Here is a 23893-nt window from a genome sequence, read left to right on the forward strand (position 1 = left end):
AACTTCCTTGCTGTTTTCCAGAGTAGCTGCAACAGTTTGCATTCCCACCAACACTGTAGGAGGGTTCCCCTTTCTCTGCATCCTTGCCAGCATCTGTCATCTCCTGACTTGTTAATTTTAGCCATTCTGACTGGTGTGAGGTGATATCTCATTGTGGTTTTGATTTGTATTTCCCTGAGGCCGAGTGATAGGGAGCACTTTTTCATGTGTCTGTTGGCCATCTGGATATCTTCTTTGCAGAAATCTCTGTTCATGTCCTCTGCCCATTTCTTGATGGGATTATTTGTTCTTTGGGTGTTGAGTTTGCTAAATTCTTTATAGATTTTGGACACTAGCCCTTTATCTGATATGTCGTTTGCAAGTATCTTCTCCCATTCTGTCAGTTGTCTTTTGGTTTTGTTGACTATTTCCTTCGCTGTGCAAAAGCTTTTGGTCTTGATGAAGTCCCAATAGTTCATTTTTGCCCTTGCTTCCCTTGCCTTTGGTGATGTTTCTAAGAAGAAGTTTCTGTGGCTGAGGTCAAAGAGGTTACTGCCTGTGTTCTCCTCAAGGATTTTGATGGATTCCTGTCTCCATTGAGGTCTTTCATCCATTTGGAGTCTATTTTTGTGTGTGGTGTAAGGAAATCATCCAGTTTCATTCTTCTGCATGTGGCTGTACAATTTCCCCAACATCATTTGTTGAAGAGACTTTTTTTTCCATTGGACATTCTTTCCTGCTTTGTCAAAGATTAGTTGACCATAGAGATACGGGTCTATTTCTGGGCTCTCTATTCTGTTCCATTGATCTATGTGTCTGCTTTTGTGCCAGTTCCATACTGTCTTGATGACAGCTTTGTAATAGAGCTTGAAGTTTAGAATTGTAATGACATCAACTTTGGCTTTCTTTTTCAACATTACTCTGGCTATTCGAGGTCTTTTCTGGTTCCATATAAATTTTAGAATTATTTGTTCCATTTCTTTGAAAAAAAATAGATGTTATTTTGATAGGGATTGCATTAAATGTGTAGATTGTCTAAGGTAGCATAGAAATTTTTACAATATTTGTTTTTCCAACCCATGAGCATGGAGCATTTTTCCATTTCTTTGTGTCTTCCTCAATATCTTTCATGAGTAGTTTATAATTTTCTGAGTACAGATTCTTTGCCTCTTTGGTTAAGTTTATTCTGAGGTATATTATGGTTTTGGGTGCAATTGTAAATAGGATTGATTCCTTAATTTCTCTTTCTTCTGTATTGTTGTTGGTGTATAGAAGTGCATCTAATTTCTGTGCATTGATTTTATATCCTGACACTTTACTGAATTCCTGTACAAGTTCTAGCAGATTTGGAATGGTGTCTTTAGGATTTCCCACATAAAGTATCATATCATCTGCAAAGAATGATAGTTTGACTTCTTCTTTGCCGATTTGGATGCCTTTAATTTCTTTTTGTTGTCTGATTGCTGACTTCTAGTGCTCTGTTGGATAGCAGTGTGATAATGGACATTCCTGCCTGTGTTCCTGACCTTAGCAGAAAAGCTCTCAGTTTTTCTCCATTGCGAATGATATTTGCTGTGGGTTTTCCATTAAAGGCTTTGATGATATTGAGGTATGTACCCTTTCTCCCTACACTTTGAAGAGCTTTGATCAAGAAAGGATGTTGTACCTTGTCAAATGCTTTTTCAGCATCTATTGAGAGTATCATATGGTTCTTGTTCTTTCTTTTATTAAGGTATTGTATCACATTGATTGATTTGAGGATGTTGAACCAATCTTGCAGCCCTGGAATAACTTCCACTTGGTCGTGGTGAATAATCCTTTTAATGTACTGTTGGATCCTATTGGCTAGTATTTTGGTGAGAATTTTCACGTCTGTGTTCATCAAGGATATTGGTCTGTAATTCTCTTTTTTGATGAGATCCTTGTCTGGTTTTGGGATCAAGGTGATGCTGGCCTCATAAAATGAGTTTGGAAGTTTTCCTTCCATTTCTATTTTTTGGAACAGTTTCAGGAGAATAGGAATTAATTCTTCTTTAAATATTTGGTAGAATTCCCCTGGGAAGGCGTCTGACCCTGGGCTCTTGTTTGTTTGAAGATTTTTGATGACTATTTCAATCTCCTTACTGGTTATGGGTCTGTTCAGGTTTTCTATTTCTTCCTGGTTTAGTTGTGGTAGTTTATATGTCTCTAGGAATGCATCCATTTCTTCCAGATTGTCAAATTTGCTGGCAAAGAGTTGCTCATAATAGTTCTTATAATTGTTTGTATTTCTTTGGTGTTGGTTGTGATCTTTCTTCTTTCATTCATGATTTTATTTGGGCCCTTTCTCTTTTCTTTTTGACAAGTCTGGCCAGGGGTTTATCCATCTTATTAGTTCTTTCAAAGAACCAGCTCCTAGTTTCATTGATTTGTTCTATTGTCTTTTTGGTTTCTATTTCATTGATTTCTGCTCTGATCTTTATTATTTCTCTTCTGCTGCTGGGTCTAGGCTATCTTTGCTGTTCTTTTTCCAGCTCCTTAGGTGAGGGTTAGGTTGTGTATTTGAGATCTTTCTTGTTTCTTGAGAAAAGCTTATATTGCTATATATTTTCCTCTCAGGACTGCCTTTGCTGTGTCTCACAGATTTTGAACAGTTGTGTTTTCATTATCATTTGTGTCCATGAATTTTTTCAATTCTTCTTTAATTTTCTGGTTGACCCATGCATTCTTTAGTAGGATGCTCTTTAGCCTTCCATGTATTTGGGTTCTTTCCAAATTTCCTCTTGTGATGGAGTTCTAGCTTCAGAGCATTGTGGTCTGAAAATATGCAGGAAATGATCCCAATCTTTTGGTACCAGTTGAGACCTGATTTGGGTCCCAGGATATGATCTGTTCTGGAGAATGTTCCATGTGCGCTAGAGAAGAATGTGTATTCTGTTGCTTTGGGATGGAATGTTCTGAATAGATCTGTGATGTCCATCTGGTCCATTGTGTCATCTAAGGCCTTGTTTTCTTATTGATCTTTTGCTTGGATGATCTGTCCATTTCAGTGAGAAGGGTGTTAAAGTCCCCCACTATTATTGTATTATTGTTGATGTGTTTCTTTGATTTTGTTATTAATTGATTTGTATAGTTGACTGCTCCCATGTTAGGGGCATAGATATTTAAAATTGTTAAATCTTAATGTTGTACAAACCCTTTGCATATAATATAGTGCCCTTCCTTCTCTCTTATTATAATCTTTGGCTTAAAATCTAATTTATCTGATATAAGGATTGCCACCCAACTTTCTTTTGATGTCCATTAGTATGGTAAATTGTTTTCCACCCCCTCAGTTTAAATCTGGAGGTGTCTTTGGGCCTACCATGAGTTTGTTATAGACAGCATATCAAATGGTCTTTTTTTTTTTTTTTTAAATCCATTCTGATACCCTCTGTGTTTTGATTGGGGCATTTAGCTCATTTACATTCAGGGTAACTATTGAAAGATATGAATTTAGTGCCATTGTATTGCCCGTAAGGTGACTCTTACTGTATATTGTCTCTGTTCCTTTCTGGTCTACTACCTTTAGGCTCTCTCTTTGCTTAGAGGACCCCTTTCAATATTTCTTGTAGGGCTGGTTTGGTGTTTGTAAATTATTTTTGTTTGTGTTTGCCCTGGAAGCTTTTCATCTCTCTTTCTATTTTCAATGATAGCCTTGCTGGATATAATATTCTTGGCTGCATGTTTTTCTCATTTAGTGCTCTGAATATATCATGCCAGTTCTTTCTGGCCTGCCAGGTCTCTGTGGATAAGTCTGCTGCCAATCTAATATTTGTATCATTACATGTTACAGACATCTTGTCCTGAGGTGCTTTCAGAATTTTGTCTTTGTCACTAAGACTTGTAAATTTTACTATTAGGTGATGGGATATGGATCTATTTTTATTGATTTTGATGGGGTTCTCTGTGCCTCCTGGATTTTGATGCTTGTTCCCTTTGCCATATTAGGGAAGTTATCAACTCTAATTTGCTCCAATATACCTTCTTCCCCCCTTTCTCTTTCTTCTTCTTCTGGAATCTCAATTATTCTAATATTGTTTTGTCTTATGATATCACTTATCTCTAGAATTCTCCCCTCATGGCTCAGTTGTTGTTTGTCTCGCTTTTTCTCAGCTTCCTTATACTCTGTCATTTGGTCTTCTATATCACTTATTCTCTCTTCTGCTCATTTATCCTAGCAGTAAGAGCCTCCCTTTTTGATTGCACCTCATCAATAGCTTTTTTTATTTCAACTTAGATTTTAGATCTTTTATTTCTCCAGAAAGCGTTTCTCTAATATCTTCCATGCTTTTTCTGAGCCCAGCTAGCACCTTGAGAATCGTCATTCTGAACTCTAGATCTGACATATTACAAATGTCTTTATTGGTTAGTCCCTAGCCTTTGGTATTCCCTCTTGTTCTTTTCTTTGAGGTGAGCTTTTTTTGCCTTGTCAGTTTATCCAGATAAGAACATATGAATGAGAGAATAAAATACTAAAAGGGTGCAAAGACCCCCGAAAAATGTGTGTTAGCCAAATCAGAAGAGACCCCAAATCTTGGGGAGAAGAAAGGAGGTAAAAAGAAGTTCAAAAAAAAAATTAAATTAAAAAAAAAATTTGTGGGGTTATGGACATTGGGGAGGGTATGTGCTATGGTGAGTGCTGTGAAGTGTGTAAACCTGGCGATTCACAGACCTGTACCCCTGGGATAAAAATATATTATATGTTTATAAAAATTTTTTAAAAATAAAATAAAAATAAAAATAAATTTTTTTGAGGGCGCCTGGGTGGCTCAGTGGGTTAGGCTGCTGCCTTCGGCTCAGGTCATGATCTCAGCGTCTTGGCATTGAGTCTTGCATCGGGCTCTCTGCTCTGCGAGAAGCCTGCTTCCTCCTCTCCCTCTCTCTGTCTGCCTGTCTGCCTACTTGTGATCTCTGTCTGTCAAATAAATAAATAAAATATTTTTTAAAAAACTGTTTTAAAAAATTTTTTGAATATATATATATATATATATATATATACACATATATATGACTGGTGAATATAACAGAGCCACTCACTTGATTTTGGATGTATTTTGGTCTCTTAGAGGAAACTATCTCACAGAATTTTAAAGAAAGAAAAACATATATATATATATATACACACACACACACACACACAAAAATAAGGATAAACACAATGAAGGGATAAAACATGACTGTAAAGATGAAAAAATTTTTTTTTAATTCTAAAAAAGGAGTTGATAAGATAAGTTGGTTAGGAAAAGAAAGAAAAACAAAGTGGAACGAATTTGCTCAGGCTGGAGACTAGAACAAAGCCCTGTGCTAGATTTAGGGTATATTTTGATCTATTAGAAGTTGTATACCAAAATTTTTAGGAGAAAAATCCCTATATGTATACAAAAAATAAAGTTAGATTCAATGAAGGATAAAATATGACTACAATAATGAAGGTTCAAAAAGATTTTTTTTATAAGAAAGGTTGTTAAGATAAACTAGTTAAAATGTTAAGAGGAAAGAGTAAAAGTTAAAAAAAAATTAGACTAAGAAAAAGAAAATTTTAAAAATTTAATTAACTTTGCAAGACTAAAGAATCATGGGGAGAAAGCCATGAATTCCATGCTTTGCTTTCTCCTCCTCTGGAATTCCGCTGTTCTCCTTGATAAGTGAGCTTGGTCTTGGCTGAATGTTCTTGCTGATCTTCTGGGGAGGGGCTATTTGTAGTGATTCTCAAGTGTCTTTGCCCCAGGCGGAATCGTGCTTCCTCTTCAGGAGCTGGGCTAAGTAACCTGCTCTGGCTTACTCTTGGGAACTTTTGTTCCCTGAATGCTTTCTGTAGAGCTCTGGAGGACAGGAATAAAAATGGCAGCTTCCAAATCTCCGGCCTGGAGGAGCGGAGAGTTCGGGGCCCCACTACTCTGAGTAGAGAAAAGCGCTCAATCACTCCCATCTCCCTGGTCTTGGGCCACACTCCGAGCTCACCCAGCCTGTGACCGAGGGTTTCTGTCTCTGGCACATAGTCCCATTTGGAGTCTCCAAACCCAGCAGATTCCTGCCTCCAGAGAAGGAAGGTGAGTCACCCAGGATCTGCCACTTGTGGGGTCCCTGCTCAGAACAGTGGTCCAACTGTGCTACAGATCCCAGTTTAAGGTATTCCCGAGCTGAGAGCTCATTCCTAGGCTCTGTCTCTGTAGCCAGCTTCCCGCTCTAACCCCTGCAAGCTCTGCTATACCCCTGATCCTTCTGTGACCCCGTGGGACCTGACACCATGCTGTCCCCATGAGGGCTCCACCTCCACTTAGCCTCTCGAGTGATGTCCCTCAGTGGAGCAGACTTCTAAAAGTTCTGATTTTGTGCTCCGTTGCTCTGTCATTTGCAAGGAGCTGGTCCCTCCCCCCGGCGGTCTATCTTCCTGTTGCTTTGTATTCACTTCTCCGTAGGTCCTATCTTTTAGAAAGTGGTAGATTATCTTTTTCTAGGATTGCTGCTCTTCTTCTCTTCAATTTCCTATTGGGTTTATAGGTGTTCAGAATGGTTTGATAACTGTCTAACTGAACTCCTGAGACCTTATGTCATCTCAGCTCCGCCATCTTGACTCCTCCTCCATTTTGTTTTATTTTAATGTGAAATCTCTTCCTGTTGGGGAAGTATCACTCTTAGTTGTAAATGATACCATAGAAGTCAGAGATGGCCTGGAGAAACCAGCTTTCTGGAAGAAAAAGCCCAAATTTGTAGTGTTTGTCAATACCCATGGTATAAATACACCCACCATGGCCAAATTCAAGCTACCAACATGTCATCACTGAAAGAGATAATGGTTGGCAATAATGGTCCATTATGTAGTATTTCCACCATCCAATGCAATAGATATAAATATCCTCAATAGTGTAAGGATAAAATGTTGTAAAGTAAGTAGATTGTTATGAATTTGAATATTTATCTTTGTTTGCAATATAACTTAATTATAAGTTTATATTATTTAACTTTTAATAATAGTTGCATTTAACTCTAGTTCTCAAAATTCCTGAAAATTTAAAGATTGCTTCTCACAGGCCACCATGAGATGGCTTCAGCACTTTCTCTGACCCTGTTTGATTCTGAAGGTTCCAGGAAATGTGTGACAAAGGTTATAGGAACACCAATCACAGTGCCACAAGTAGGATTACTACCAGTGTAGGAACAAAAAAAACAAAACAAAACAACAACAACAAAAAACTGATCTCTGTAATGGAGTACATATTTTCCTAACAAAAGTTTAAGAAGGTATCTTTTTTTCCTTTAGAAGGGTGCTTTGTACATAAAATTGTATAAGTATGTGTACACAAGTTCTAAAATATGGCATTGCATCAAGTGCATTGGAGCTATATCTTGAGTATTTTAGCATAATTTACATTATGAATTAAGTAGAATTTGGCCAACTGATCTGAAAACTCAACTGCCATTTTTAAAATGTGGTTCTTTGGGTAAATATTCTGGGTGCCTCTATCTGAGAGATAGATATTTGAAACAAAATCACTTCATAAGTTGACCATTTTTGTTAGTTGTTATTGATTATGTTTTCTAAATTTTATCACAGTCAGTAGAAATGATACCAAGGAGATGATAAACATCCTTGAAAACATAGCTTGTCATGCCAAAGTGAAGATCATTATACTCTAGGTGGTAGAAGCCAAGTAATAGATTGGGTGGATGCATGAATATGTCATTATGATATAAAACACAGAATTTATAATTATTTTTCTATTCAGAGAATGAGTTTTCTAAACCATTTTCCATAGACTTAGGTCATAAAAAAAATCACAAGATATATTTACTCTATTTGGTGTTTTTGCTTTTGGTGTTAGAGTCTAAAAATTATCACCAACATCCATGTCAGAGGATTTACTGCCTGTTTTCCTCTGGGACTTTTATGGTTTCAGGTCTTAGATTCAAGTCTTTAATTCCTTTTGAGTTAATTTTTGTGTATGGTGTAAGGTAGTAGTCCAGTTTTTTCATATATATATATATATATATATATATATATATATATATATATGTGTGTGTTTTTTTTGTTTTTTGTTTTTTGTTTGCATGTGGCTCTCCGATTTTCCCAACACCATTTATTGAGGACACTGCCCCTTCCCCATTAGAGATTCTTGGCTTCTTTCTCCTATGTACTTCTTGGCTATATACATGTGGGTATATTTCTGAGCCCTGTATTCTCATCTGTTGATCTATGTGCCTGTCTTTGTGCTCATACCACACTGTTTTAATTACCATAGTGCTGTAATATTTTTTGAAATCAGGAAGTATGATACATCTAGCTTTGTTCTTCTTTCTCAAGATTGCTTTGTTTGTTGGGGGTCTTTTGTGACAAATTTTAAGGTGGTTCTATTTCTGCATATGTTTATATTTATGTGTTTATATTATTTTAAAATAGGGAGCTTTACCTATTTAACTCAGCAGATTCATTCATTTATGTTAACTTCATTTTCTATCGTTTTTAGATAGTTTACATTATAAACTGACAAGTTTGGGGGCAAGACAAGTGCTTATAAACTCCAGGTAGAACAACTAAATGGAAGCTTAAAGGTAGTTTCAAGTACACTGGGTACTAATTTATATAGAAAATGAAATAGATTCTGAAACAGAATAAGGGTAGAGGTGTTCACAGAAATGCAGGAAATAAAAGGTATCCTTCCTAAGTCTATTTGCTGAGTGAGAATGAGCTTCTAAATTAACTTGATCTGTCATAGAGATTAATAAGTAATTTTATTCTCATCTTCATTTTGAGAAGTTAGTGCTAATTGAAACCTAACAATCTGAGTTGAAATGAATCTCTTTTTTCTTTAGTTTAAAACATCGGACAATTGATTGAAAAACCTTTCAAATGCCAAATACTTGTACAACTCAGTATGTTTACTCCTAATTCATTATGCATCAGTATTTTAGAAGGGTTTTAAGTTACTTCGTTTCATTTGATTCAAATGAAATAATTTGTTTAATATGAATACCTTTTTTCAACGAAACTATTAACCTTTAACTCAGTAATATGGGGATTTCCATACTGCTGTTTCTGCTAATGAAACTTAGTAAATCAAGTTGACCATACTCTCTCAACCTTTGGAATATGAAGATATTTAGCACAAATAATGCTTTGAGTTGAACAGCAGGCCCCTGGAGGCTTTGCCTTCATCTTTCATCTAAATCGCCTGCATGCATTTCCTAGAACTGATAAACTGTCAAGTGAATCATGAGATGTGGGCCTTGGGGTTAATTTATAGCACTGCTGTCTTCTGTACTGTGTACAGCTGCTTTTCTTTTTTAAAGACTCTAGTAAATGTTTTATAAAACAACTTCAGTTGATACGTGTCCTATTTTGAGTCCTTCATTATTGCAAACTTGAAATCTTAAGAAGTTTGGTTGAGAGAAAAAAAAATTCTTGGCAAAATTGGAGAGAATACAGGATATTTTCTATTCACTTAAGCTCTCAGTTTCAAAATTTTGGAGATTTGTCACTTGAGTTAAAAATTACTAAATAATAGTGTAAATGGTGAAAAGATATATTGACTTAAATAGTAATACAGTATTAAGATATACAGATTAAGTATAATTTGTAAACTTTGTCTAGCATATTTTCTTTCTACTACTTCTCATTTTGGACATTTGAGTTCAGAATATTTTCTAAAATATGCCTGTGGATTTATTTGTACTTTATATTTTCTTAGTTTACATGTTGATATCTTTATCATCTTTCATCAGACTGGTTCTTCTAATCTTAAATTTAAAATGATTTGTGAAAATTTGCATTTGTGTGATGACTTGTGAGTAAAATGAGTTTCTTGATTTGTTACCATCAATCATCCTCATAAATTTAGACATAAGTTTTATAAATAAAAGGTACATGAACATCAAGATTTATTTTTTTTCCCCCTCAGGAAATAATGTTTTTGTAATCCCAGGCCCATTTTTTTCCTACCTTAAGGATGAAACTTGGATTGTTGTTGTTGTTGTTTTTAATTTTCTATCTATTCTTTTTTTCTTCCTATAATTTGGTTGAAAATTTGATTGAAAACTGAAGGTACAATGTTTCAATAATGATTTTATATCTCTCTCTCTTTTTTTTTCTTTTTTTTTTTGCATTCCTGGCCGTGTAACCCTGTAAAATCACTTAACCTCCTTGAGACTCCGTTACCTGTAAAGTGATCGTGATAATCAGGAGATACTACCTATGAAAAGTGATGTGAAGTTCTAAAGTGCTCTATAAATGCCAGTTACATTTTTTTGTGAGTAAATCCAATTGATAAAAGAGCAATTATATTTCAAAGATGAAGGAAGAAACCAAGTGGACTGTGTAAGATGGAGGGAGAAAGATGTTTGTCTGAACAAAGACCCATACAGTACTAGTTGATAAGTTGGTTCCTGAATAATGGCCACCTACTGTGATAGAGCCATTCACAAAGCATTTTTCTACCAAATGAATTAAAGATATGAAGAGAAGAAATATTTATGTATGCCAGTGGATCTAAAATGTTATCATGTAGAATTACCAGAAAGTCTTGTTAGAACATCAGTTGCTCAGCCTCACTCCCAGAACTTCTGATTCAGTATGTCAGAATGGGGCTGAGAAGTTACATTTCTAGAAAATTCTCTGGTGACTTGTAGCTACTGGTTCAGCAACTACATTTTGAGAATAACTGATCTAGACTGAATGAGAGGAACACTAGAAAATTATAGTTGGTCATTTAGTAGAAAAACTTGGCTAGCGTTTGCTCTGCTGAAAGGAGACTTGATTTTGGATTAGATGACAGGATGGCGATTACTGATTGGGCCCTTAAAATACCAGAGTCACCATGTAATTTCCCATTAGAAACATATAATTTAGAGTTCAAAGGGAATTTAGAGTTAATCTTCATCATTTTCCAAATGAGAAAATGGAAGCCAGGAGGAGATAAGTGACAAATAATTACTGAAAAAATATATAATTATAAAAGTCACACAGAAAGTTCCTGATAAAAAAGAAGCTAGAATCATCCACCCAGTGCTCAATCTACTCCCAGTACTGTCTCCAGACAATATATTCCTCTCACCCAAGCAGGCAAAGAAATAAAGGAAACATGAGGCAAACTGGTTTACTTTTGCCTCGATATTTTTGGGGAGATTGGCATAGCACATTGTGGCGCTTTCTATGACTGAGTCAGTCAATCACATTGGCTCCAAGAAATTAAGATGCTCATTACATCCATGGATTTTTCTTTCCAATTATGCAGTTAATAAAGACTCATTAAAGTTGTCAAGAATCAATTAATTTCTCATTAATGCAGCCCAGGTTGAAGAAGAAAAAGAATACAGAGTCTATTTAGATTGTTCTGGATTTCCACTTAACGGTATTTAAAATATTGTCCCCCTCACTGGAGCCTCACCTGCCTAATTGCTTAGTTTCAGTTGTTTTTCATTAATATGTAAATTGACTTGTTCATATTCTAAGGTGGAGTAAAATACATCTGCAGGGGATATGCAAGGGTATGATGCAGAATTGCTTTGGGCAGTTTGTTGATGCAAATGCATGGACTGCTGCTCCTTTATATTCACATCTCAGGAGAAGCTGCCTTAGGAGATTTCAGGCAATTGTATTTTTGCTGTTCTACAGCGGTGGACTGGTTTGTTACTCTTAAACAAAATCAATCAACTGGAGTCAAATCATTTGGTAGAGGATCAGCAGGCACAGTCTGTCCCTCAGCCATGATGCCAAAGAGCTGAAATGTGTTTTGGTAAAGGCTTTATGGGCTGAGCTTAGAACTAGCTTCTCTTCCTACAGCAAGTAGTGGTTTATACCCAGCAGATGGTGAATAATGCTGATTTAATTTAGTTTTACTCCACAACTAGAAGGAAGGTAGCTGGTTTAAAAAAATATGTTATGGTAAATTTAAATTTTAAAGTATGTGTATATTTGTATACATAGAAAAGTGTAACTGTATCTCATACAAAATACATACGCACATACACATATACGCACACACACACACCAGATTCCCTGCAATAAGGGATGCCCGGATACCCTCTGAACTGACTCTCATAAATGAGTGCTGGTTCTAATACTGGTCCCTACTCTCTGCAAAGTAACCTTGGTGTCCCACTTTAAGGTCATATGAGATAAGTGACCTGAGGCCTTGTCATATCTTACCTCAGTATAGTATCCAATATAAAGCCTCCAGAATGTGTAAGACCGTCTGGGCTTTAAATTAGTCATCCTGACCTGCTCCCTGACCAACTGAGTTTACCCACTTTAAAGAGCAATATTCCAGTAGGAATAGGATTCATGTTGATTCTCTCATTTTAGATGGATTTTCTTACTCAAAATTCTGAGGTCCTGGTAAAGTACAACCACAAAACACATTCTAGACCTATAATACATGCCAAACCAGAACAATAAAAATTGTGTTTTTGGAATCCAAGAAAGAAGCTCTGAATCAGCCATAAGAATATTCATACCATATCAGATATGCAAAATTACTGTTAATTCTCTGAGTCTCCAATGCCCTGATCAGTATATATGCCCAGTATATTCTTTATATCACCACTCTGAGTTATTGTGGCCATGGGTCCTGTGTCCCACCCCCACCCCATGCAGAAATCAGTGGGAGCCAGAATAAGCTATCAGGGACCAATAACTGGATACTTCCAGCAAAATGAGCACCAGTAGGGCTTCCCAGAGACTAGGCCTCTTTAAGCCCTACTGCTTTATTATAAGCATATCTGGCAGGACATGACAGGGCCTCAGCAACATAACCCAAATGTCAACAGTAATTCTTCTTGAATTTATAGGAATATACACCTTAAAGATGAACTTTATAAAGAGTTTTGGTTCCTTGAAGAAAGTACGTTTTTTAATTAAAATTATGGTATTATTTTAGATATGCATAAGCATAGTGATTGAAATTAATTTGTAAGATCACCTTCATTTAACTTTTTTTTTTCTGATAATCAAGGCCACTTGGATGCTGAGGCATGAAATAATTGCATGTGGTTCCCCCACAGGTCTTCTATATCTACCAATGAAATAGTCTTAAATAAAACACTACTTTTATTTTCAATAAGTGGAAACTGCTTTCTTTCACAGGCAGGAAACCAGGCTAAGTACTGAAGAACATATTAGGGGTATAAAGTCAACTAAGGGATTCCATACTTCAAAAAGGACTTACAATTTAGTTGGGCGAACCCAGGACCAGCTATATAATTTACAGGGCTCAGTTAAATGAAAATGCTGGACTAACTATTCAGAAATTAATAAGAAATTTAAGACACCAATAGCAAATCATAAAACCAAGCATGGAGCCTTTCTAAGTGTCAGGGGCCCTTTGTGGCTGTGCAAGCCACATATACCTATGAAGTTGGCTCTAAATTAAACAAAAAGGAACACATATTGAGCATTTCTGTGTAATAGATCTAATGTGCTAACATCTTTACTTCAAGTGATCTCATTTAATCCTCACAATGACTTGGTAGGGTGGTTACTGTTATTTACAGTTTATTGGGGGAAAAGACTGGAAGAAGTGAGGAAATAGGTCACACAATTAGTGGGATTTAACTTCAAGTGAGACTCTAATCAAGCCCTTATTTAGAGGACATAAGACGTACATAAAAAACTATAATGCAACCTATCGGACACTAAATGCTAAATGTCTGAGTGTTACATTCAGTAATTGCTTTATTTTTTAAAAGATTTTATTTTATTTTAGAGTGAGAGACCAAGAGAGAGAAAGAGCAGGGAGGGGAGGGGCAGAGGGAGAGGGAAAATCTGGAGCAGACACTGCACTATGTTCGGAATCTGATAGGGGTTTCCATCCTGTGACCTGAAGAATCTGATCTGAGTCAAAATCAAAAGTTAGCCAGCCAGGCACCTCTATTCAGTAATTGCTTTAATCAATGAATTGTTTTTAGGCAAGCCAGCATAGCTGCTGAAAAATTCGGTTAATGTGGCATACAATTAAATCAATCTGTAAACCAGTGGTAGAGATGGGGAAAATTACTAATACTTTTGATTTGACATTATGTGGAAAAACCTAATTAATAATTTAGAATATTTTATTTTTGTTTTATTAGGTTTATTTATAAACTTAATAATTTAGAATATTTTATTTTGTTTTATTATTATTTCTGATAGCTCAGCCAATTGTCTTCATAGGCTGCTCTCCTACGAGATAATGGGGGTTAAAACAAACCTGATTAACAGTAGTGTCCTTGATTGCAAGCTTCAACCATTGTTCGTCATGAACTTCAAGTGCTATTAAATTCTTTTCTTCTCGGGGCACCTGGGTGGCTCAGTGGGTTAAGCCACTGCCGTTGGCTTGGGTCATGATCTCATGGTCCTGGGATCGAGCCCCGCATTGGGCTCTCTGCTCAGCGGGGAGCCTGCTTCCCCCCCTCTCTCTGCCTGCCTCTCTGCCTACTTGTGATCTCTCTCTCTCTGTCAAATAAATAAATAAATAAATAAATAAAACTTAAAAAATAAAAAACTTCTCCAATAGCTGAAGTTCAATTTACTAGGATAAAGCAACATCATTAATTTCGTCAGACAAAATCACCTCCAAAATATTGTGTTTCTTTGCTGATTTGCTTTGTGAGCACACAGTGGCTTATACACATAAGAAAATTTATTCCCTAAATAATTTACTTGGATGCACTAGAATCATGTCAATTGTAGACTTCTACTTAAGAAGCAGCATTCCATTTCCCACTTGTCAAACTTCTAACAGGTGAGTACTGTATTTGATTAGAATACATTAGATGGCAAAACTCTCACCATTTTGTATTAGCCTTAAACAATGAAGAAACCTCATCATTATTCCCCTGAATTTAGGGAATCTTAAAATAAATCAGCACATTAGGGGCACCTGGGTGGCTCAGTTGGTTAAGCGACTGCCTTCAGCTCCGGTCATGATCCCAGGATCCTGGGATGGAGCCCTACATCCAGCTCCCTGCTCAGTGGGAAGCCTGCTTCTCCCTCTCCCACTCCCTTGCTTGTGTTCCCTCTCTCTCACTTTGTCTCTCTTTGTGTCCAAAAAATAAATAAAATCTTTTTTAAAAAATTAAATAAATAAATCAGCTCATGAAAAGCATGTATTCTAAGCTAATGTTTGTATCATTCCCTTAAAAAAAAATGTTTGATGAGACTCAACCATAAGCCTAGATCGTTTTGTGGTGCCAGGAAGGAAGGGAGTGCTCAAAAAAACAATGATGAGGATACGTCAAAATGACACAGAAACCAACTGGAAAAGCTCCAAGTAAGCAGGAACAATTTGAACACAATAAATAATGTGTGGTATTAAAATATGACTCAAAGTATAAAACAAATATCCGTGCATCCATATTGATATAAATAAATGGGTGGGTAAGTAATAAATGAACATGAAGAGACCAATCTCCATACAAAGGAAAATCAAATAATTTGTGTAGGTAATCTCTTATCAAGGATAGGGAGAATAATTCCACACCCCTTAAGTATGGGCTGCATGTGGCAACTTCCTCTAAAAATATGACATGGAAAAGAAAGTAACTTTTCAGTAAAGAATGCTAACAAATGTTTCCTTGGCTAAATGATTAAGGTTAACATCGATGGTGATAATTCATGGAATAACATGTAATTGACATCATGCGATACAAATGGCACCTTTCTGTATAAACTACCTTCCTGAAACTCATGACTCCAGTCTAAGCAAGAGAAAAAACATCAGTCAGATTTGAATTGAGGGATCTTCCACAGAATACCCAACCAGTACCCTTCAAATCTGTCAAAGTCATTAAAAAAAAACAAGGAAAGTCTAAGAAAATCACAGTTTAGAGGAGCCTAAGGGGACGTGATGACTGAATGTAATGTGGTATCCTGAAACAAATAAGAACATTAGAGATAACCTGAGGAAATCTGAATGAAATGTGAACTTTAGTTATAAAAATAATGTTCATAATCATATTCAACCTCAATTGTCACGAACATGTTCTTGGTAACAGATCAGGCTGAAGTAAGATCTAACCCAAGATCACAAGTTGTATATATTTGTATCAAGTTTTGTTTTGTTTTAATTTTAAGTTGTCTTATATTTAATTTAAATTCAATTAACCAACATATAATACATCATTAGTTTTTGATGAATGTTCAGTGATTCATTAGTTGCATATAACACCCAGTGCTTATCACATCATGTACCCTCATTAATGCTCATCACCCAGTTCCATCATCCCTCTACCTACCTTGCTTTCTGCAACCCTCAGTTTGTTTCCTGGAGTCAAGAGTCTGTTGTGGTTTATCTCCCTCTATGATTGCTTCCCATTCAGTTTTCCCTCCCTTTCCCTATGGTCCTCTGCACTGTTCTGATGCCTGAGTACTATGCCATTGTATGTATGAACCACATCTTCTTTATCCATTCATCTGTTGAAGGACATCTCGGCTCCTTGCACATTTTGGCTATTGTGGACACTGCTGCTATGAACATTGGGGTGCATGTGCCCTATCCTTTCACTGTATCCATATCTTTGGAGTAAATACCAACTAGTGCAATTACTGGGTGGTAGGGTAGTTCTATTTTTAACTTCTTGAGGAACCTCCATATTGTTTTCAAATGTTTTCTGCGACAGCATTTTTTTTTTTTTAAGATTTTATCTATTTATTTGACACACAGAGAAAGATCACAAGTAGGCAGAGAGGCAGGCAGAGGGCGGCGGGGGCGGGGGGGAAGCAGGCTCCCTGCTGGCAGAGAGCCCGATGTGGGGTTTGATCCCAGGACCCCAAGATCATGACCTGAGCCGAAGGCAGAGGCTTAACCCACTGAGCCACCCAGGCGCCCCCGTAACAGCATTTTAACTTGCTGAAAAGATCTTGTCTTTTCTGTAACATATCCCATCTTTTGAATTTGTTTTATCATTTGTGGTTTTGCTTTCTTGTTCCTATAACCTTAATTAAATTTGAATGAAATGTTTGTCAACATTTAAAAAAAGAGAGAGAGAGGTAAATTACTATTGAGCGGCCTTTCCTTTGGAATTACAGAATAAGTCTATCAAATCAACTCAGAGCTTTGCATCTTTAATACATATGAACTACTGTTATGTGGAGAAAATAGTGACTTAGAAGAGTGTTAGGATATTGACTCAGCTACAGTTGTACAATCAGTTAATGTACTAACTGTAATTAATACCAATACAAATACTGTGAATGTTTCTTCCTTGGGTGGAGTATGATCCATATCATTGGACAAAAGTGTTATGCTTTGTAAAAATGTTAAAAAAATTTTTTGATTAAAACATGCCAAAGGATCTGAATAGACATTTTTCCAACCAAGACATACAGATGGCCAATGGGTACATGAAAAGATGTTCAATGTCAGGAACATCACATTAGAAGCCATGCACATTATATAAGTGTGTTGTTCAGAAAGAAGTCACTTGATAGCAATGTCAGAGTGCTACAATTTGTTAATAATACTTGCAGTAAATTCCTCAGTTCCCTAAGCTGTCTTAACTAATGAATATGAAGCTTCTTCATGTTGAGACTTCACTGGTTTCCAGTAACATTGTAACCTCCTCATTTGATAAGCCCTTTATACATATAAGGACTCCCCAACTTATAATGGGTTAGTATTACAAAAACTTAATTGTAACTTGGTGGTTTACAACTCAAAATACCTTCTTCTACAAAATCCATTTTATGAACAGTAGATAAATTTAGAGTCATGTCCAGCTAATTGTATTTTAATTGTACTTATCATTATTTTATTTAGGATAATATTAGTATACAAAATTCAGAAATTACAAAAAAGTAAAAATCACCTGCATCATATCTTAATCCAATTTCTCCCTCATTTATATGGATACATTTTTACAAATTAAAATCATTCCATATGTTTTTTATAATTTGCTTCATTTGTCTGACATTTAAAAAAAAATACTACTGTTGTATTTTGGGAGTTTGTTGCCTTTGAATTTTTTATAACAAAGTGATAACATATGGAATAATATTACATAAAAAGATACTAATGACTGTCTTAAAACAAAGAGCACCAGATCACTGCCCTTCCCAATGACCTCATCCCCAGAAATAGCCTGATGACATTTTTTGCTGTTCTCCCAAGTATCTATCTTCACATTTATAAGAATTATGTCTGTATTGCAATTTCTTTTTAAATAGTTTTGAGTTAAAAACAATCAAAAATAGATGCACACGATTCAAAATTCAAATGCTATATTGGTAGATGACAGAAGTATTCTCCCTACCACCTCCCCCTATATATATTATTTAAAAGTTTCATAAGAAAACATTCATGGAAGGTAAGTTTTCAAAAATTTAAACTAGTCTTACATTTGACTGAATCTGGCTGGGCATAGAATTCTAGGTTGAAAATAATTTTTCTTGAAAATTGTGGAGGCATTATTCCATTATCTTCAAGCTTTCAATATATATGATAAGTTCATTGCTGTTTTTATTCTAGATTTTTGTATAGTATTTCTTTCCTACTGGGAAGATTTTAGGATCTTTTCTTTATCCTTGGTGATTTAAAAATCTCATAAAGATATATTTTGTTTACATCTCAATATCTATTCACTTCGGTGGGAAACCAGCCATTGAAGTCTAGAAACTCAAATCTTTCAGTTAAGGAATATATGGGGTGGGGGAAAGAGAGAGTAAATGTATGTGTCTGTATATATTTTTTAATATATATTATATATACGTGTGTGTATATATTTTTTAATCCAATTAGTCAGCCTCTTATGTTGATTTTCTGTTTTATTTAATTATTTTTTTAAAAAATCTTCCATTGTCTAATTCTTTGTCTTTTTTTCTTATCCAGAGAAATCTTCTCAATCTTATCCTCCAGCTCTTGTCTGAAAACTTTATGTCCACTGTTGTATTTTTAATTTCCAAGTACTCTTTTTCTCTGACTGTTCCATTTTTAAATAATATACAGTTCTTGTTCAGTGATGCATTATCATCTGTTACCTCTCTAGTCATGAACTACTTTCTATTTAAATACTTTCTTCTCTACCACATTGTGAGACACCACAAAGTTGACTAGACACATTGCTTGAAAAAGTCTTGGACTTCACTGAAGAACACAGCTGTATTTATCAATGGAGCCAGACTGAGCTAGAAACCTTGCTCTTACTTACTTACTGTGTGACTTTGAGCATGTTACCTACTGTCTCTGTCTCTCAACTTCCTTACTTATAAAATACAAATAGTAGTATGACAACTAATAGTTTTGTGTGAGGTTCAGATGTGTCAAAGTACTTAGTGGAGTGTATGGTATGTAGTCAAAATCCAGTAAGTGTTGACTATTTTACAGTTTCTCAATGTATTTCTGACTGTTCTTAAGAGTTATTATCCATGTTTAGTTACACTGTTTCTCATGGTTTTAATATATTTTGTATTTGCATTTAAAATTTGCCTTCCATTGTTGTTCTCTACATCACTCATTGAAATTTCTGCAGCATATAATCTCTAATGGTCTCATAAAGATTGAAATTCTGCTACTGAATTTTAGTTACTCTTCAGTTTTTCTTGTATCAATATATCATCTTCTCAGACCACTTCCTTCCAGTCTGGTCACTATCTTATTATCATTCTTACCATGCTTTTCTTTTTCCCCATGGAGGTCATGCTTAAAGTTTAAGCCCAAAGCATATGCTTTCAAAAATCTATTTCTGTAGGCTACAGTAGATCCTTCTTCTTTTTTTTTTTTTTTAAGATTTTATTTGTTATTTATTTGACAGACAAGATCACAAGTAGGCAGAGAGGCAGGCAGAGAGAGAGGAAGAAAAGCAGCCTCCCTGGTGAGCAGAGAGCCCAATGCGGGGCTTGATCCCAGGACCCTGGAATCATGACCCCAGCCGAAGGCAGAGGCTTTAACCCACTGAGCCACCCAGGTGCCCCTAGAGTAGATCCTTCTTAAACGTACTGCTTTTTCCACATCTTACCAGTTATTTCTTCTGTTATGCATCAGGCTCTTGTGGCCTCCTCCCCTCACCCAACCTTTTTTTTTTTTTCTCCCGGTTCCCAGCAAGGGCAGGGATACTCAGGTCATGTAGGTAGATACTCTTTGGTTTACTTTTTGTACACCTGAATAGATGTTGAGTGTTCTCCCTTATACTGAGCTAGTGAGCTAGTTGGTGTAAATCTGTGCTAACTCTTTAAGTAATCAGCCAAATGTCAGATGACAAAGACATCATTTGATTTCATTTCTGCAAATGTCCAGCATCTTCAAGCAATAGTATAGTATAGTTCCAGGATTCACAGCAGACTCAATATGCAGAGAAAAACAAGAACAGTAGGGGCAGTAGGGGGTTGATCAAGGAAGAAGTCTGGGACCCACAAACTAATATGGGGCTAAAACAAGCAGGACAGTAAATCAACTAATGGTCTTTTTGATTTTGCATAAGGGAAGAAATAAAGTTTCTCTTGCTTACCTGTATCTTTGGCCATACTTCTGGTTTTGCTCAGGACAGGCTAGATTATGCCCACAGAGTTAATATACCCATTCACTCTAAAAATGTCTCTGTTAGAAGCCAAGTTATATTTCATTTATTCTTCTCCTACCCCCTTAACCCCCATGGGTTTGGGAGGGAGACAAACCATAAGTGACTCTTAATCTCACAAAACAGACTGAGGGTTTTTGGGGGGAGGGGGGTTGGGAGAAGGTGGGTGGGGTTATGGACATTGGGGAGGGTATGTGCTATGGTGGGTGCTGTGAAGTGTGTAAACCTGGTGATTCACAGACCTGTACCCCTGGGGATAAAAATATATTATATGTTTATAAAAAATAAAAAAATAAATAAAATAAAATAAAAAATAAAAAATAAAAAAAGAAGCCAAGTTATATGGCCCGCTCCCCTATCCAGGCTTTCTTCATACTCTATTAGGCTACCAAATATCTGAGGAGATATCATGATGATATATCACACAACTGTCCAGGTGGAGATAGGTGAAGACGTTTCTTCAATGTTGTACAAACAGGGGATTTGGGGATTGCATGTAACAAAGTACCCTATTTTCCTGGAATCTATAATAATGTTCTGTACTAAGGAATTCTGAATTCCAATCAAATTATCGGTTCACTTTTTTTCCTTGGTCAGTATTAGCTTGTGAGCACCAGTATCCCTGATTATACTCTTTCTCTTCCACAAAACAAAGTTTTTAGAATGGTAAAGTAGAAATATATCAGATTACATGTTTTCTGGAAAATATCTAAATAGTTTGTTCTCTTTCTCACTTCAATCCTCACTGTGTGTATACTGCTCCTTTGTGAAGCTTTGTGATCATTGTGAAGTTAGTATCGTAATTTGTCCTAAATGTAATAATTTGTGTTTGAAGAAGTTCAAATCTCTCTGGACCTTAGTCTACTCTGTGAACTTAGTCTACTGTAACATGAAGGATATGAAATAAAGCTGGATAAACTGCCTTCTAAACATTTTTAAAGTATATGATTTTTTTAAGTATATGATTCTTTGGTCCCACAATGATGTCACTTCTGTATTCCCAACTGCAACCTCATATTCTTGTATATTTTTTCATAACAGAAAGCTGTTTTTCCCCTTCCTATCAATTAGAGCACTTTCCTTTGAACAAGATGTACCCTCCTGCAGCTACATTCTAGTCTGTCATATCCCTCTAAGTTTCAATGAAAGCTTGCATTAAATTTCTCTTCTTGTGTTAAAATTTGAAGGCCATTTATTATCCATTCTTTTATACTACTTTATAAACATTTAAGACTACAAACAGTATTGATCCCTTCTAGAATAACCAAATAATCAGCAACCATCCCCTTCTGTTTCTATTGATCAATATTTTACAATTTAAATTTCAATTTTGACTGTGTGTTTTCTGTCAACTTTCCTGTGAAGGTCTGTCCCCTTGACTAGAGGTCTTGACAAAACCTTGTTTATCCTACATTGTTGATTGCTAGGAGTCCTTAATTTTGGCATCATGAGTCTAACAGAGGAAATGTCCTCTTTTTCTACCCTAGAGACTGATTTTTCAAATCCCACATCTTATCTCCTTTTTTTCCAGTATGATGTACTTCAACTTAAGAAGATTAAAACAACACTTCCGCCCTCAAGATTTTGATTTCCTGCAAAGGATTTTGAATAGACTAGAGACAGATTCCAGGTTTATACTCAAGTAGGTTATGCAATGAAAGCTTCTTGACTTTCTTGACTGCATTGGACCCTGATTAATAACAGTTTTTAAACCAAGATTTTTATTGATTAAAGGCAATTTTTGAATTGAAATTTGAGCACTGGTTTTATGTCTCTGAAGAACCTAAGATTAAAAAATTCTCTCTTTCAAGACATAGAGGAGGTAACTTTGCTCACATCTCTTTCTTAGCTTTGTGCATCTCACTGCCCCTTCTCTCTGTTGTGTGTGTGTGTGTGTGTGTGTGTGTGTGTGTGTTTTCAATGAAATTTAAACTTCCATTAAAATTTGAAAAATACTAAGGGAAAAAATGAACTATAAGTGTCTATCTTCAAAGGACAAAAGGCAATGGAAGTTAAGGAAATAAGATGTGTTTAGTATCCTATTTTATGACAACCAAATATTATATGAAGCAAAATGAAAATGAAATAAGGTATTTTTTATGAAAATTGGTTAAAATTTTACATGTGAATTCCAACCTGTTATTAAAATTTTCTGAGCCAGACAGAAAATTCAATGCAGACAAGGAACAGCACTCAATGACAGTGACATTTCCTGACAGAGCAATTCTTTGCCTATCAGCAAGACTAATTCTATTCAAGCTGACAGCAGCAGTTTAACCCATTCACCAGAGGAAAGGGCTTCTTAGAAGGCCAATGATCTAAGCATTCATTTGGATGCCAATCTAGTTTGGCAATATATATTTAAAATGCACAATTAATATTCAGTGCCTAACATATGAATGATAAACATAATTTCTCATCAATGCTGTAAAATGGTGTGTGTGTGTGTTTGTGTGTGTGTGTGTGTGTGTGTGAAATTATGAGGTATCTTCATTTGGGAGCCACATATAAAACCACATTAAACAATTTAGATATTCTCTCAGGCACCTTAAAAAAATGTTGTAAGGGTAATAATCCTTTACTTTGAGGGAGAAGAGAGGATGGGGATAGATGAAAGAAAACCCCAAGCAGGCTCCATGTCCAGTGCAGAGCTCAATGCAGGGGCTCAACCCCACAACTCTGAGATCATGATCTGCCCAGAAACCAACAGTTGGACACGAAACCAACCAAGCCACCCAGGCACCCCAGGGTAATAAACGTTTTACTTAAAAGACAATACTTTGCTAATCCTAGCCAAAGCATATACAGGCTGATAATGTTTAGTTAACTGTATCACTCCATAAGACACAATGCCAAGTAGAAATTATTCAGGCAAAAATACATTGTGTAATTGAAAAATATCAAGAACATATATTTAACTTGACTACATCAAAAGCTTAAACTTTTACCCTTTATAGTTCCTCGTCAAATGAAACACTGTAGTCTCCTTTGCACCCAATCTCCTACATAAATGCTCACATCTTCTAGGGATCAAATCTCCAGTTCAGTGTTTGTGAAAAGTAGAGTACTGCAAATTCTGCTTTGCTTAGAAGTGGGAAAAATTAAAAGGGAGCATAAAGGATACACTTTTCTTTAAAGATAAAAGCGAGCAAACAGGAACACTTGACCCTGAGCATTTCCTTAAGGAGGTACTTAGTGAAATACTTTCCATAAAATGACTCTTCAATCTCTTGTCAGCTCAAAGAATGACCTATGGTACAGCTTTTGGATCCTATATTCATTTGTGAGCCAAGACCCCAGCGTAATCAGGCATCTAACAGGAGTGGTTTATAGAATTTAGAGGACGGGGATGGCTTCCCTCTGTTGCATCCCAAGCTTCCCATTTGTTCCACGCCCTTTTCTCCTTATATAA

The 23893-nt window shown here is 35.9% G+C and overlaps 1 protein-coding gene across 7 annotated transcripts in view; it reads left to right on the forward strand.

Moving 5' to 3' along the window:
- MAGI2 (membrane associated guanylate kinase, WW and PDZ domain containing 2) overlaps positions 1-23893 on the forward strand; it is a 1338391-nt gene that overhangs the window by 484419 nt on the left and 830079 nt on the right. The window lies entirely within an intron of this gene.

The sequence above is a fragment of the Mustela erminea genome, chromosome 11 (assembly GCF_009829155.1).
Source record: "Mustela erminea isolate mMusErm1 chromosome 11, mMusErm1.Pri, whole genome shotgun sequence".
In the NCBI taxonomy this organism is placed as follows: Eukaryota; Metazoa; Chordata; class Mammalia; order Carnivora; family Mustelidae; genus Mustela; species Mustela erminea.